This window comes from Castor canadensis, chromosome 2 (genome assembly GCF_047511655.1).
Source record: "Castor canadensis chromosome 2, mCasCan1.hap1v2, whole genome shotgun sequence".
NCBI lineage: Eukaryota > Metazoa > Chordata > Mammalia > Rodentia > Castoridae > Castor > Castor canadensis.
Window position 1 is genome coordinate 78,718,538 of NC_133387.1, and position 16,910 is coordinate 78,735,447.

The 16,910-nt window shown below is 35.3% G+C and overlaps 1 protein-coding gene across 34 annotated transcripts in view; it reads left to right on the forward strand.

The window, feature by feature from the left end:
- Hdac9 (histone deacetylase 9) overlaps positions 1-16,910 on the forward strand; it is an 844,179-nt gene that overhangs the window by 397,673 nt on the left and 429,596 nt on the right. For 3 of the 34 annotated variants that reach the window (XM_074065117.1, XM_074065114.1, XM_074065115.1), the window contains one exon: positions 3,453-3,625. The exons of 30 other annotated variants lie outside the window; for them this stretch is intronic. The gene's annotated coding sequence lies outside the window, so the exon portion shown is untranslated. Of the gene's footprint in view, positions 1-543; positions 591-3,452; positions 3,626-16,910 lie in introns of all 34 variants that reach the window. One more of the 34 variants, XM_074065116.1, reaches the window with a different exon arrangement.

A 16,910-nucleotide genomic window follows, 5' to 3' on the forward strand; every position in this document is an offset into this window, starting at 1 on the left:
GCTAGGATTACAGGCTTGAGCCACTGTGTATGGCCTTTAATTCTCATTTTTGTAAACGTTTGGTTTTGTAGAGGAGCATACAATGCTTACTGTTCTCTGGAATTTGGATTCTTTGGCTTGCTTCCATCTCACTTTGAGAAATTACAACTCCTGTACTTACTTTGTTTCTTTTAATTTTTTGCATATGCTTTCTGGCACACCTGACTTTAGTTCTTTGCTGCTTATTCCACTTCTTCAGCAGTCCATAGTTTCTCACCATCTAAAACATAGTGTCCTGTGATTTCCCATTTTGTCTCTTTGCCTGTCACTCAATAGGTCTATACCAGATGAAATTCATTGAGGTACTGTTTGGAAGGCATGTAAAGAGTGACTTCCCTCCAGACACCTGCACACCCATGTTTATTGCAACATTATTCACAATAGCTAAGCTGTGGAAACAGCCAAGATGCCCCACTACTGATGAGAGGGTTAAGAAAATGTGGTATTTATATACAATGGAATTTTATTCAGCCATAAAGAACAATGAAATTTTGTCATTTGCAGGTAAATGGATGGAACTGGAGAACTTCATCTGAAGTGAAGTTAGCCAGGTATAGAAAGCCAAAGGCCACATGTTTTCCCTCATATGGGGAATATAGGCCCAATAAGCAATATTATGAAAAACAGGTCACACTAAGGGGAGTTCACTAATGGGAGAGGGAGGGTAAAAGAAGGAAGTTATGAAGACGAATGTGGTTGATTTCGTTCCTATACAAGAATGAATATAGAATTTTAAAACCTGTTTAAATCACCACAAGAAGGGGGCTAAGGTAGAAAAGAGTAAAACAGAGGGGATGAGCCAATTTGTGTTATAATACATATAAAATTGGAAATATCACAATGAAATATCCTGTATAGCTATATGAGACCTGTTGAAACTATTCCAGAAATGGGGGAAGGGGAGACAAAGGAGAATGATGGAGGTGAATTCAAGTATGATATATTGTAAGAACTTTTGTATATGTCACAATGTACCCCCACTACAACAAAACTAAAAAATAAAACAAGAATGACTTCCCTCAGGAAGCCTGCAATCTACATGTAAAAGTTTCATAAAGCAGTTTTGAACTAATTTAATCAGTTTATTTAAAAATTATCACAAGAACTTCTTTGATATATAATACTTATTTAGAGTTGTGTAGCAATATTTTAAGTTGCTTCTGTCTAGAATTCTGGTGTCTGGAATCATCTTTTTCTGTTTAAATCCCCCCACTAATTACCTCTCATACCAAAAAAGTGCATATTGTGAACACTGCAAAGTTCACTATTAGACCATAATGGCCACTATGTATAATGGTTTTAAAATATTAAAGGGAAGATACTTTATGAGCAGTGGAAGATTTTGTTGCCACGTGTGAACCGACACTGTCTTCATTACCGCTCTGTTCCCACATATGATGACTGAGACTTTGGTATTTGTGATACAATAGATATAAGAGGTGGGAAAATCCAGTTCTTGTCAATGTGTCACCAAACATATTATCAGTGTTAGTTTCATAAAGGTGTCAAAGGAAATTAAAGTTGCCTTTGGCTCCATGTTAGAAGAACTGACTGAAATTTCAAACTGCTTCAGTAGCTGAGTATATACAGCAGCAGGAAGCCTTCAATTAACTGCACCAGTTCTATTTGTAGTACAAAGGATCTATGGCTTAGGATAGCCTACATAACTTAAAAAGGAAAAAACTCAACTAGATCTTAACAGTACCCTGAAGTACAGCCTGAGAGAACAGGATACCCAGGGTCAGTCAGGAGCACAGAGGATAGTAACTAATTCAAAGGCAAAGGGGTCTTAGGTTGAACTTAAAAAAAAATGTTCTGTCTAGTCAATATGAAATGTAGGAAATTTTCTTTGAAAGAACGGTAAGTCAGGATGTGGAGTAATAGTCTACATTTTAGAGATTCTTTCAATAGAAGTCAGCAATAGAAAATAATTTAGTAGAGAAAAAGATGAACTTCAGAAGAATAAGAAGTAGGACAGAGTTCTTGAGGTATAGTAGAAATTCTCATGGATTTAATAGTGAAAATCATTTTCATATGTACCTTTAGCCCTGTTTCTTGGACTATAATTTTAAAAAAATGGAAGAACACTAGAGACAGATTAGGGGTGGCAGTGGCTCTATTGTTATTCACTTACTCTTTGAAAATATGCTACATGCTAATTTTTGAGAAAAATTTGGAGACTGAGACTTCTTATGCCTTTTGCATGATTTTAGTTAAAACTGAATGATCAAAATTTTGCTGTCTTTGTTCTTTCCAATTACCATCTCCTCCTGCTTTATGGACTGTGACTAAGTAAGTAAATTAACGCTGCTGAAAAAATTTAAAGTATTGAGAAAATTTTGGGGAATCTCACAAAATTGGATTTGCAAGTCGCTGAAAGAAATATTGTGGCTCAATGAGGAAGTTGTTAGAATTATAATAATTCTGATAAAAAATCCTCTTATTTTCTCTAAACTAACTTTCATAATACAAAAGAGATTCTAATCATTATAATTAGAATAATGTCTTATATTTTTCCCCAGAAATTAATAATTATTTGGCTAAATAGTTTTATAGAATTGAAACTCTTTTTAGAAGCCAACCTATGAATTTCCTGTACTAATAAATTTATGTGGGATTTAGGTGATGAGAGTTTTAGCATATTGCTTTTTGAGATGTTTGTCATATGTATGTTTCTATGTACATGTTAATAGTAAATAATTTTGACTTAAAATCATTCTTAAGACAACTCTGTAGAAACCTTCTGTAGTTTCCATGAGGTGTTTTCTAAAAGATTGTAAGTCAAAATTAATTTAGGTAAGCAGAAATGATAAGTACTAAAGTATCATATTAGAAGATACAATAATTTATATAAGTGGAAACACAAAATTATTACGGAGTCCCAAAATAATGACACATTCCTATAATTTCAGCTACTTAGGAGGTGGAGATCCATAAGATTACATACAGTTCAAGATAAGCTTGGACAAACAGTTAATGAGATCCTGTCTCAGTAAACCAGGTATAGCTGTTCAGATCTGTAATCCCAGCTCTGTGGGAGTGATAGAGGAGGATCATGGTCTGTGGCTGGCTCTGGGCAAAAGCAAGACCATAGTTAAGAAATAATTGAGAAGCAAAAAGGACTGGGAGCATCGCTCAAATAGTAAGGCGCTTTCCTAGCAAGCCACATTTGTCTGAATGTAAAACCCTTTTGCTATATGACTCTGTACAAGAAGGCCTCAAACACTAAAAAAAAAAAAACAATGACTTGAAAACTTCTGTAATCAAGAAGAAAATAACAGGAGACAGGAAATCGTGTGAGAGGAAAAAAGTACCTTTTACATATGGTGAAATGCATTTGAGGTAACCTCCCATTGAAAGATGTCTCATTTTCTTACCTTTTGTTTAGTTTTTTTTCCTTTCCCATCCTCCAGAAGTCATCAATTCACATAAGACTTGAAAGTAAATCAGACGATGATGAGGAATTGTCCAATAAAAAGGAGTGTGAGCTACGATCCAGAGGAGAAAAGGACAGAGATACGACTTTATTTGATTCCCAGTGAAGCTTCCTTACAACTCTTGGTTTGGTGGAGTTGGTAGTTAAAAGGTGAATGTCCCTTATGACTTCAAAGTAGATGCTGATTGCTTAGTCAGTCCTCAGAGTTTGTTCATTAGAGGAATTTGAAAACCTTCTTTAATGTCTCTAATATGGCAGAAAAGAAACTAATGATTGTGTGCATTTTGTATAAATATATCTTATACCCATTATACAGTTTATTTCATATATAGATAGTTGTTTTTTAGAGGTAAAGTGCATTGGTGTATTGTTGAGAAAAGAGACTTTGAACTAGTTGTATTTACCCATTTTTCAAAAAAATCATTCCAACTTTATCATTCATGTACTGTGGTTCGTGATTCATCACAACACCCATTCTTTTAGTGTGAATCAAAAAATTTCGTATTTTTCTCTATTTGCCACAGTACTTATCCATAAGTCACTGATTTGGTTTCTATTTTGATTATTTTTTACAGTGTATATTTAGTGCTGTAAGAATGGCATGATTATAAAATAATGTTTATTTTACCTAAAAATAACATTGAGAACACTCTATTGAAGTTACTCCTAGAAGTGGAGGAGACCAATATCACGATCACTCCAGAATAAATTCAGTGTTTGATAGTAATGGACAGAAATCAACATCATTCCCTAAAGTCACTTCTCATTCTGTGGGGTTCCAACAAATAATTTATAATGGTATTCCATTTGTGAGATGACAGAAAGTTTTTTGGCTAATACAAGATCTTCTAAAAAATAAAAAAGAAAGGGAACTCTTGTCGAGACATCTTTGAAAGGGTGTGAAGTTTATTGTTGTACTTTTACTTTTATTCAAAGTTCAGAAATAGGCCATTGGTCATACATCATGAACTCACGATCCGGCTCCCCGACTTCTAGAGGGATTTCCCCTAATGTCAAATCTGATGTGCTTCATGTTTATAAAATTATTGGATATTTAGTTTTAATATAAAAATATGTGTGTGGAGGGTGTATAGAGAGACATACATGTAATACCTGTAAAATGTTGAGAGTAAAACATACAAATACACACATATGTTAAATTTGTCCGTATAAAACAACTTAAAATGGAAAGAAATTGTCCTCAATCTTACTTCAACTTACTCCCCAGTCTTGCTTCCCATATTATCCAATTTTAACAACTTCTTACACTTAACGTTTCTGGTGACATCTTTAAATAATACTTGATTTATTTCACTTAAATATTGTCTGTTGATTTTTTGTATGGTAACAAGAACAACTTAATTGATTTTTTTTCTCCCATTTCATAGCATAGTCACACTATTATTCTTAGTTCATTCACTTATCCTTATTACTTTTAAAATCTTTACTATTGTTTGGTAAACCCAGGCATAATAAAGAGAATTACTTATGGTCTTCAGGTTGTTGAAATATGTGTAGATTTGAATTATTTGGAATGTAAGTAAGTAGACTAGCAAACTGTAAACACCATGCAAATGTGCTTTATTAACAAATGTGGTTATGCTCAAATTACTATTTTAGTTAAGAAAATAAGAATTTAAACCATGACACAACTGCAGGAAATTGTTAAATGATTTTCCCTAATTTAATCTTTTCAAATATCTTTTCCTCTGATGTACATATATATATATATATATATATATATATATATATATGTAATAAGGAACTAAATTAGAAATGAACTCTTAAAAACAAAGATAGTGTATGACCTCTATCTTGCTTTTTGACAGTCTTTCATAAACAAAGTGCTAGATGTCTTATAAATGAGAAAACACAATGGAAAAGAAGAAAATCCTCTGCTCCCTTCATACTGTTCTCCCTGATTCATCAACTATGCGAGTGTAATTCTGCCTTCATGTACTTGTGTAAGCATAACCGAATACCTTTAACCTCCCAGAACCATACTCTGAACTCAATTTCAACACAAATGAGTAAAGGAAATGTATCAAAAATTGATGTGTGATAAAAAATGAGCTATTTATGTTTTGTCAAAATGTTGGTGATTCTAAAATCACCAAATTTTAGTTTAAGTTTTTCTTTTCAAAGAATTAAAATGTTTGTGTATTGAGGCATCACACTTCAGCTAACCAGGACCACTGTTCCCTATAATAAGATCACAAATTCTCCTCAATATATGTTCCTAAAGAGAGATTAAAATATTTGATTATTTCACAGTATAGTATTGGGACAGGTGGTGGTCTAATTGTTTCTTTAAAATATTCCAGTTCTGAAAATTAATTTTTAATTTCTTATTAAATAGTACACTTTTCATAAAACATCACAAACACCCTTTCAATTGCCCTTCTCTCTCATCTCAATATTTGCTACAGTGAGAGCTGTTTAGGCATTCAACACTGATTCAAGTGAGAATTTGAATTAATGAGTAAAATTGTCAAAATGTTACATATTAACCCTATACAGTTTTTGTTTAAAGTTGAAATAGGTAATGCATTTAGCTTTTTTTTTTTTTCTGTCTCTCTTTCTGGCAGTACTGGGGTTTGAACTCATGGCCTCACACTTGCTAGGCAGGTGCTCTACCACTTAAGCCATTTGCTAGCCCTCATTTGTGTTGGGTATTTTTGCGATGTGAACTGTTTTCCTAGACTGTCTTCAAACCTCAGTCCTGATCTCTGACTCATGAGTAGCTAGGATTACAGGTGTGAGCCACTGATACCTGCCTGGGGCATGCATTTAGTTTAAAAAGTTTTTATCTCTATTTTACTCCTCCCAATCCCCTTTTGCACTTTACGGAGGAGTCCAACACCTCTTGCATTCTTTTATTTTTTTTAAACTTTAGTATTTCTAAATAATGTGCTCATATAGAAGATTCTTAATTTACACATTTTAATATAAGGCAGTGCCTTCTTGCCCTATCTGATGAAGAGGTTCTTCCCTGTACTCATATAATACACACACACACACACACACACACACACACACACACACGCACACGTTTCTTCACCCTCCCTACTTATTGTGTCAAATCAATAGTTAGTATTTATATGACTGTTATTTAAATGTTTATAGCTGAGTCAAGCCTTGTACTACAATCATGCCATTTTCCTTGTTTAACTCAACTTTTATCCCAGAGTTCACTGATGAAGTTTTACCACTCATTCTCCCTCTTCCACCAAGTACTACATCTGGTTTGCTGTGCTCAGATCTTTCTGCCACATGCTTATGGTAAAGAACTTTTCATACCTGAAACACTTCCACTCTACTTTTCTGTGGCATTTCCAACCCTTTGTTTCTTTTGTGAACTCTTTGCTTTGGGCTCCCTACTCAGGCTGGGTCTTTTCTTTTGCTATTCTCTTGTGTAATTCTCCTTTTCTTTGAGTTTTATGGCCACTTTATTGGTTTTATCCTTGTTTTTATTTTCTGAAGGACATTTTACAATAGCTTTTATTTATTGAGTCCTGACATGCCTGAAAATGTTATTTTTCTGTCCTTATCATCAATAAATTGATGTGACTGGCCACAGAACACTTGGTGAAAATAATTTCAATTCAAGGTTGAGCTTCTTTCCTTTGAAAGCTTTTAGGAGCTTCTCTTTATCTCTATTCTAAAATTTCTCAATGACTTTTCTTAGTCTTGCATATTTTTCTGGGTAATTCTGTGGGCCCTTTCAATTTTAGGTTTATCTTCTTTAGAATTGAATATATTTATTTGAATTATTATCCCTTCTTTGTGTTCTTTGCTCCACCCATTGTTTTCTGGAATTTCTCTTGGTCGAATATTAAACTTTCTGTTTTGATTTTGATTGTTTTGTTTTCTTTTGTATTTTCTTCCAGGTAGATTTACTTCACTTTATCTTCTAGGACATTTAGTGACATTTTAAATTAAGATACTGTATTTTTAATTTTAAGTAGTTTTTAATTTTAGGTTTGCCTTTTTCACAGTGAGCTGTTCTTATTTTAATGTATTGGGAAATGCCCTCTGTTAGTTATAGTTAATCAAATTTTAATTTTTCTACCTACATTTTGTACCTTTTCTCTTTTCCCACATTTATTTTGATACCTCCTGCATGTTGGGACCTTTTGTGTTTAAGAATGAGAATTTGTACATGAGAAACTCAGTATTTGCATGGCAGTTATGGAGTAGAAGGCTTCAAGTATAGGCGTCCTGAGTATTCTGCAGTCCTGTGTGTGTGTGTGTGTGTGTGTGTGCGCGCGCGTGCACTTCGAGGAAATTCTTGTTTAGTGATGTCTTTAGTTCTTTTCTCATGGGTTGTTGGAAGGCCTCACAGAAGAATCTTCCAGTCTTCTGCTAATGCCTAGCTGCTATAACTCAGGGGATGGATGAGTTATGCAGACTGACACTTGATCTGCCGTTTGCATCTCTCCATGAATCCCATGGTTTCTACCAGGGCTAGGTCCACCTCACCTTTGTTCATCCATGGAATAGATTTCTAGAGTTCTAGTGGAAGTAAGGGTAGCACTTGTGTTGGTAGGAAGGGATATAGAGAGGAAGAGAAAATGTCTTTCATGAATTGAAGGACATGAAGGTTTAAACACTCCGGAGTCACAGCTGTGGATTCTGACCTACTTGGGGGCTCTGGTATGAGCCTGCTGATTGCTCACTCACTGTAGTTATTTCAGGCTGCACTGTGTCTTTTCCATGGGCCCATTGCATTTTCCTACTTCAGAAATTCATTGAATTCTCCTGTTCATCCTTATAGTCTCTTCCATTGTTTTTCCACTGCAGGTTTAAAACATTTTAATTCCTATACTTTCATTTTATGGCATTACATATAGTTTTATGGCATTTCATATAGTTTTAAAATTACCAAAATTAACATTATTGATGTTCCTTTTATTATTACTTGAAGGTAGGCTAAATTGCTAGAGCCTTTCTTAGAATTTTCTGAAACCCATTATTGATACGGAATTGGTATGTTTACATCTATAATTTTAATAAGGATATGATGAGATTAAATTTTGTGATGAACATTTGTGATTTGTCAATAATGTATTCATATCCACACACATTCATTTCTTTAGTAATAGCTTATCCATCCAGAACTCAGCTATCCATTCTCATTTTATGAGTAACAAATGTGAAAACAAGGAATGTATCACAAATAGGCTTGAAGTTGCATGTCTGCATTGGCTTTGCAAATGTTTCTCTGGGATGAGTCTGTAAGGGCATGAAGCAAAAAAAGCATTTACTTCAATTTCATAGCCATGTACAACTTTTAAATTTGGATTACAAATACACAGAAGTTAGCAAAGAAAACAGAAGAAGATAAGAGGGAAGCCAATCAGCAGGCAAGGAATAATCAACCGGATATGATAGACAAAGGAACGCAAAATCTTAGCATGAATTTCTAGTACATGCTGTAGGCGGCCCCCAAACCTCCCAGGGCTTTGTGATTTTTATGCTCCCTGGGGGAACTTGCTGGCCATAGATCTGTCATTGCCTACGGGCTTCCTGTGGTAGTTCAAACCTACACCTGTAAGCCTAACCCTACTATGTGACAGGTTGAAAAAGCCAGAGAATTGATGCCACCAGGAGATGGCATACAAGTGGAGACTGACAGGAGCTGATGATATCTCATCTTTCTTGCCTCTTGGTTAAGTCTAAAGGATGTGTGTTTGCTGGTGAGCAGAGGTCTCCAGAGGGTGAAGCTCCAGTTGTTCATCTTGGTAAAACTTGTGCTTTCTTGGCTACCTTCCTTTAGTGTCTCTATTTTAGTAGTGATGTTTTCTAGAACCCTCTTCCAAATAAACCACATATACTAACATTATCACCTTTGTTTTGGAGAACCCAAACTAAAATGTTTTGATTAGGAGAACATTTATACATTCTGCAATAGGACATTGCTATATGCACAAAAAATAAATTAATTTAATTTTCAAGAGGACCTACAGTATGGGAGAGACAGTCAGTTATACTCAGTGTGTTCTGTTTCAGAGCATGAGAACCTATGTGTACATTTAAAAAGAGCTTCCACTTAAAATAGCTAATATATTATAGTTCCAATGTTTGACCTTTACTTATATGGAAATTTAAACCATCTTGAATGTTTAATGTAATTAAAATTCTGGATATCCAAGATCCAGTTGTGCTAATGAAAACATATGTGTGAATGTTAAAGTATTTTAAGGCAATAGGAGATCTTTAACTTAATAGTGTTCAAAACAAAGTCCTTCCTTAAATTCTGGAAATTTATGGGAATATACTTGTGAAGATATTAATGAAGTTAGTCACATTTGTGACCCTCATGGAATATAGATTGTTCCAAAGTTTAAAAATGTTACACATATGAGATAAATCCTTATATAAAACATTGTTTGAATACTTTATGTGTATTTTCCCCGAATTTCTTCTGGAATTGGTTTAGTAGAATATCCTTATTACTAACACATTTCCACATTCTTCTAATGTCATGTAAAAAATGTGACAAACTTACTTTCTCTCTACCACAATCATTTAATTGAAGGGAATAATTAAAGTGCATTTATTTTGAAGTGCTGGGACTTCTGGGACTTGAAGTGGCTCACCTTGAGCCACTCCACCAGTCCTTTTTTTTTTTTTGTGATTAGTTTTTTTGAGATACGGTCTCATGAACAATTTACCTAGGCTGGCTTGGAACCACAATCCTCCTGATCTCTGCCTCCTGAGTAGCTAGGATTACAGGCATGAGCCACTGGCGCCTGGCCAAAGAGCAACTATTTTAAGTGTACCCTGAGTAAAAATTTGCCTCCATGTTTCTCTTTTATAGTTCCTTATCTTTCTAACTGAAAGTGGTGGAAAAGATTAAGGACTAAATTTGGTGACAGGTGTAAGAGAAAGTTGAATTTCTTTGCCAAAAAGGGGGAAAAGTTTTTTCTTGTTCCTGGAGGAATAGAAGTAAGTGAAGAGAGGTGGGATGGAGCCAGGGAAGGTCTGGAAAAGTAGTAAGAGGGAGGAACCAGTGGACTTAATAGTCTTGTCTCTAATTTTTGTTCTCAGTGTTTGTGCTACATTCTTCATCTCCAACTCTACAATAAAATCCAATACCTGTAAAAAGGGCACGGTTGAGTGGATTTAGCTTTATAGGGATCAAAAGCAGATACCATTTTTTTAGTTCATGTCAACAACAGAAGCAATTTCAGTATATGAACAAAACTTCAGAGTAGCAAAAAAATACCATTACGGAGACAAGAATTTAAAAGCCAGAGTAGTCATAAGATTGTAAGGACCCAGGAATCCTTTTAGATGTTGGGAAGCCATTGGAATTTGCATATAGAGTCCAATCCAATCTCATGTAAATGTTATGGCGTGAGAGGAAGTTAAGGGCCACGGGTGGCTAATACTTGAGTATTTGTTCAGTGACCTTAGACATTGTAACTTTTTTAAATGTCTAAATCCTGAAATTGAACACCTTAGTTTCTGCTACCGCACGAAGAGGTGGACCAGCATCTTTCCTAAAGCCTCAACTGATGGGCTGTGGGAGGTCCCCCGGTGCCCTTAGGCAGAGTTGTTCTCTGTGACTGGCATAACCTTGACTCTGTTCTGTCTCACAAGTGATCATGGTGTTACTTCCCAGAAGGCCACTCATCCTCCCACAGCATCGATCATATGGAAAGAGAGGAAGTACAGTATTCTTTTTTTCTTTAACTATTGCCTGCCACTATTTCTGCATGCATCTCTGGCATTCAGTCTCTGAATTTCTTTTCTGACCATTCATTCACTTTTATTCTCCTGTGAGATCTCACTTTCTATGTAGTCTTCCTCTTCTCAGACGTGGTGATGTGTATCTATGTTTTCTGATATCCCCACTAATGACATATCCTGTCTGTCAGTCTGCTAATAATAACATAGCTCAGCCAATGTCTTGTGTAATAAACACACTAGTTCAAGTGTGATGATATGCTAAGGAATAAAGGGAAAATATGTGAGTTGCATACTTGTAAACAGTGGCAGAAATTTATTGGTTCACTTTTGTTCACATTTATTTTTGAGTAGATGAAAGGGCAGTGTGGTGAGAAGAGAGCTTGTGTTTGGGACTCAGATATTCACAGACTTGAATTTTACTTCTGCCTGTTACAAACTAGTAGCTATTTAGCTCCCCTGAGCCTCAATCCCATGTAAGATCAAGACGATAATCCTTGTCTCACTCATGTATGCAGTGATAAGTAAATGGAAAACACCTTTTGCATGATGACTTTTGCATCTGGGAATGTGGATGAATTATTCTTACAATATTGTAGTCATATAAATATTTTTAAATTAGTGACTCACTTCCAGTGCATGGCATATAGAAAAGGGGGAATTACAGTACTGCAGTGGAGGAACCCGCAGAACCCTTTGAGATAAACTTACTAGTGATAAGGCATGTGGGTCTCTTTACTTGTGGGTGTGATGAGAAGGGCATCTCACTTCATTACTTTCTTCCCCAAAATTCATACCTTCAGTCCAGTCATGACAAATACTACACAAACCCAACATTCCACAAAATATTTGAGGCATAATCTCTATAAAATATGAAGGGTGTGAAAAACAGGAACTGTTGAAACTGTGACAGATCAGAAGAACTACAAGGAGACATGGCAAGAAAAATGCAAACTGGGACCCTGGGTTGGATTATAGAACAATAAAAAATATACTCGTGGAAGCTGGTGAAATTTAAGTAAAACCTTTAGTAAATATTATTAAAACAATGTTAATTTCTTAGTTTGGGTGAATTATATGAGATATTAATATTGGGGGAAACTAGTTGAAAGGAATTTAGTGTGCTATGTTGGAAACTTTTCAAAAACTCTGAAATTATAAAGCACAAAATTAATTGCTTTTGTTTAAACCAAAAAAAAAAAAAAAAAAAACTTATTGTGGCAGAGAACAGATTGCTGGTTGCCAGGGTTGGGGCATGGGGTTATTAGGAAGTTTGAGGTGAAATGACTTCTTCATCTCAGTTGTGGCTATGTGAATCTATACGTGTGTTAAAATATACAGATCTGTATATAAAAAAGTCAATGTTACAGCAGGTCAATTTCAAAGGCAATGCAATGTACAGAAAAAAGTGGATGTAAAGAATAAAGTACCTTTAATAAAATAGGCAAAAGGAAAAAATGGGGACCATATATAATTGGATTCTTCTTTCTTAAATATATTCCTATCATTATATCGGTAAAACCTTTTTAAATATGTTTAATTTTCATCGAATAAATATTGATTGAATCCCAATGATGTATCAAAATGATGTGTCAAACTCTGATTGGAGGTAGACAAGAATCTGACATGTTCCAGGTATTAAAAGAAGCCATTATTCTGAGACAGGCCAACATATACTATAAAAAAGTGCTTGTAAAAATTCAAGGCATAGAGAGTTAAACAGAAGTGGAGTATTTGCATAGGATTTCTAGGTAATGTCAGTACTATATTAAACAAAGTGAATTATGATGACATAAGTTCAGAGGAGCTGTAATACATCCTTGGGTAAATAAGGAATTTTTATAAAGGAGCTATAAAAAACTTGAAAAGAACTTCCTTGTCTGAGATTAAGACTTACACTTAGGAAAATGAACATTAGTATTTAAACATTGCAGTGTTTTTGTTTCAAAATTATATTGAAATATCTAATATTAATGAGTATTTCACATAGGTAAAACACTATTATGAAGACTTTACATGTGTTAACCTATATGATTCTTGCAAGAACTCTGGGAGACAGATCCTATTATATCCCCCATTTAAAAAGAACAAAACAACATTACCAAGCACATAGTGGGCCTAAGCTCATACAGCTGGTATGCAGGAGACCCAGGATTTGAATCCAGATTTCTGATTCCAGAGAATAGGTCCCACCCCACTAAAGACAAGGCATCTATAGTGATGGTTGTTAAACTTTTCCAAGTGGAATAAACATGTTTCAAATACCCCAGATATCCTGATTTTTTTTTCCCTGAAAAATGAAACTCCTTTAGTATATGACTGGTTATAACATTTTCATTTTTCTGGAAACAACTAGCCTTTGCCATGCCCTCCATTGGCGCGCTGCCTCTTGCTAACGTGCACAGACTGATGCCTTTTACTTTGTCACCTGCTAGCAGAATGTGACCTTGGCAGCCTGGCGTGCCAGCCAAGATTCCACAATGGCAATAGTAACACTTAACTTCCTGATGAAACTCTTTGAACCATCACGTATGCCTTGCTGTGTCTATTATCCACATGGCAATGGTCCTTTCAGAAGGCGGTTCATAAACCAGTGATTCTCAGTGGGGATTAGTTGTTTCTCAGTGTGCTCACGATACTGTTGTAATTCTAATATACTTTCTCTTTAATTTTGTGCTTTTCTGTGGTTGGAATTGCCTCACTTGTCTAAAATCTTCTGTTCTGTGTTGCTCTCCAATGACCCCATTTGTCTGCAATCCTTTTGGTGACAAACATGGTAAATTATATGAGATTTTGTTTTGAAATATTTTTGTTGGAACAACACCAGGAATTTTAATTTCTCTATACAATTACTGAAAAACAAGGATTCTCTAGAAATGAATTATATTATCTAAATGTTCATATGTTGTAGTGTATTTATTTCTAAAAAGCTTAATAATAAATTTGATACTAAACTGACAGTGAGCAGAGTTTTAGAGAGTAGCATATGTTCATAGCAACTCCATATTGTTTATATCAAATTTTTCTTTGTGGCCTAGATATCTTTTCTGAGCTTCAAACTCCACAGAGAGAGCAAATATCCATTTAAATCAGGGTTTCCAGCCCTGATGCTATTAACATTTTGTACTGGCCAATTCTTTGTGTTTGGTGGCTGTCCTTGGGCATTGTAGGATTCTAAACAACATCCCTGGTCTCTACCCAGCTGGTGCCAGTCCCACCACCTCCCTTTCCCATAGTGATAACCCAAATGCTTCCAGAAAATGCTAAAAGACCCCCAGCAGCAAAATCATCTGCAGCTGAGAACCACTGTTCAGATGTTTTGTAGGCTTATGGAAAACAATACATACAAAATTAGCTCATTTTCTCCTCAGATCTTCTCTTACAGAGGGTTAAAAGCATGTCTGAGACTAACTTTACCTCTCTCCTCAGATAGCTGTGGGACTGCTCTATACCTCAGTTTCCTTATCTATAAAATAAATACATTAAAAAGCTTCCTTTATGTGACTATGATTAAATGAACTAATATGTAAAAAACACTTTTAAATAGTTTCTGGCACAAAGTGTACTTAAGTTAATAAATGTTTGTAATAATCAACTATACTGCTAAATGTTAGCAATAGTTGTTCCTAAGAATTTGTGCAGACATTTTCTAAAAGATTAACAAGTAACAGTAAAAAAAATAAAATTCAACATCGCTAATAAACAAGAAAATGGAAACTACCATCATGGTGTACTACTTCAAGTATTAGAATTTGAAATATCTAAAAATGTAATACTGATAAGAATGTGGCAGAAGGCACTAAACACATTACTGATGGGACAGTATGTGGCTGTGTTCCTTCTGGGGGATCATTTAGCAGTATGTATCAGAGCTTTAAAGCATTTTGCCTTTCACAGAGTAAATCAAGTGCTAGAAATTTATCCTTAGGGAGAAATATGCTCAAAAACTAATAAAGAAGTATGTTGTTGACTCTTTTACTTCTCTCTTACTTCTAATGGCAAAATTAGAAGCAATCTGAAACCCTAATAGCCAAATGATAAAATAGCTCATAGTGTATTTGTGTGAGGTACTGGTATCATATTTTCAAAGAATGTTTAATGGACTGAGAAAATGCTTTGACCATGGTAATTCTTGGCTCAAAATGTCTCTATCACTTTGGAGATAGAAGTGTGCAAGAGCATGCCTGTAACCACACACCTTTTGAAGTTATTCTTGATAGACCCTACCTATTTATCTGGCCATTTTATTCTTTAGGTTTCCTTCCAAGTTTCCCAACCCCCACACCACAAGGTATTCAGATACACCATATCTTTATTTGAGAACATATATCTTTATTTGAGACATGTATCTTTATTTGAGAACCATATGGAAGATCTTCCAAGGGACATGTGCATGGTAGATTTGCATGATGTGGAGACCACATGGCCAAGGACTCCTGCCCAGTGCCCCCAGCTCCATTGACCTGCTTAGAGTCTCCTGAATAAGTCTTGGTGCTTTGACTTACCAACCTGTTTCCTCCACTGGGAGTGCTCTTCTTCCCTTTCTGCTCTTCTCAAGACCAAGATAAAGTGTATCTTCCTGTATGGAGCTATGCATAACAATCACCTCTTTCAGACTTACATGTCTTGTCCCTCTGTATTTAGGTAGCACTTTATTTAGACCTATTCATTAATTCATGTCTTCATTAATTCCACTGTTTATTTCAATAAACATTAACAAATGAAGTTATTTATTTCATTTATTGAAAATTAATAAATTTATTACTTAAAATTAATAAATTTCAACAAATATGAGTGGAGCTATTCCTGAATGCCACATGCTATATTAAGCACTATACAGAATTGATGAGCAAAAATTCAAAATTTCCTGCTCTCATGGAACCTGGATTCTTGTGGGAGAAGTAGAGTATTTTTAAAAACATAAAAATAAATGTACCTTAAAAAATTATTTTAATCAGAAACCTAAAAGAAGTAAGTGTGACTGGTCAGGTATGATGACTTACACCTATAATTCCAGCTATTCAAGAGCTAGAGATCAGAAGGATTGCAATTTGAGGTTAGCCTAGGCAAAAAGTTAGTAAGACCCACCTCACTTAGTAGTTATCTGAGTGTGGTGGCACTTGGCTGTGAAACAGGTAGGTGTTGGTGGGGTGTAGGTAGGAGGATTGCAGTCTGAGGATGACCCCTGAGCAAAAACATGAAACCCTACCTGAAAATCAACTAAAGAAAAAAAGTACTAAGGATTGGCTCAAGGGGTTGAACACCTGCCTGGTCCAGTGTTCAAACCCTAGTACCACCCAAAATTAAAAAAAAAAAAAATTAAAAAGGGAAGAAACAAGCGAGATAGCAGTAGTAATACCGAGGGAAAAAACATTCTAGTCCTAAGGGAGCAAGCAACATATGTAAAATCCCTGTACTCACTTAGTGTGTGCCAGGAACAGAAAAGAGACTCATGAGGCTGGAGCACACAGAAGAGGAGCAAGGAAAGAGACTGGAGCCAGGAGCCAGTGGCTCATGTCTGTAACTGTAATTACTCAGGAGGCAGAGATCAGGCAGATTGTGGTTCGAAGCCAGCCTGGGCAAATAGTTTGTGAGACCCTATCTTGAAAAAACCCAATGCACACAAAAAAGGACTGGTGGTGTGGCTCATGGTGTAGGCCCTGAGTTCAAGCCCCTGTACCAAAAAAAAAAAAAAAGACTGAAAGCACATGCAGATGTCCCATCAGAATCCTGAAGAAAA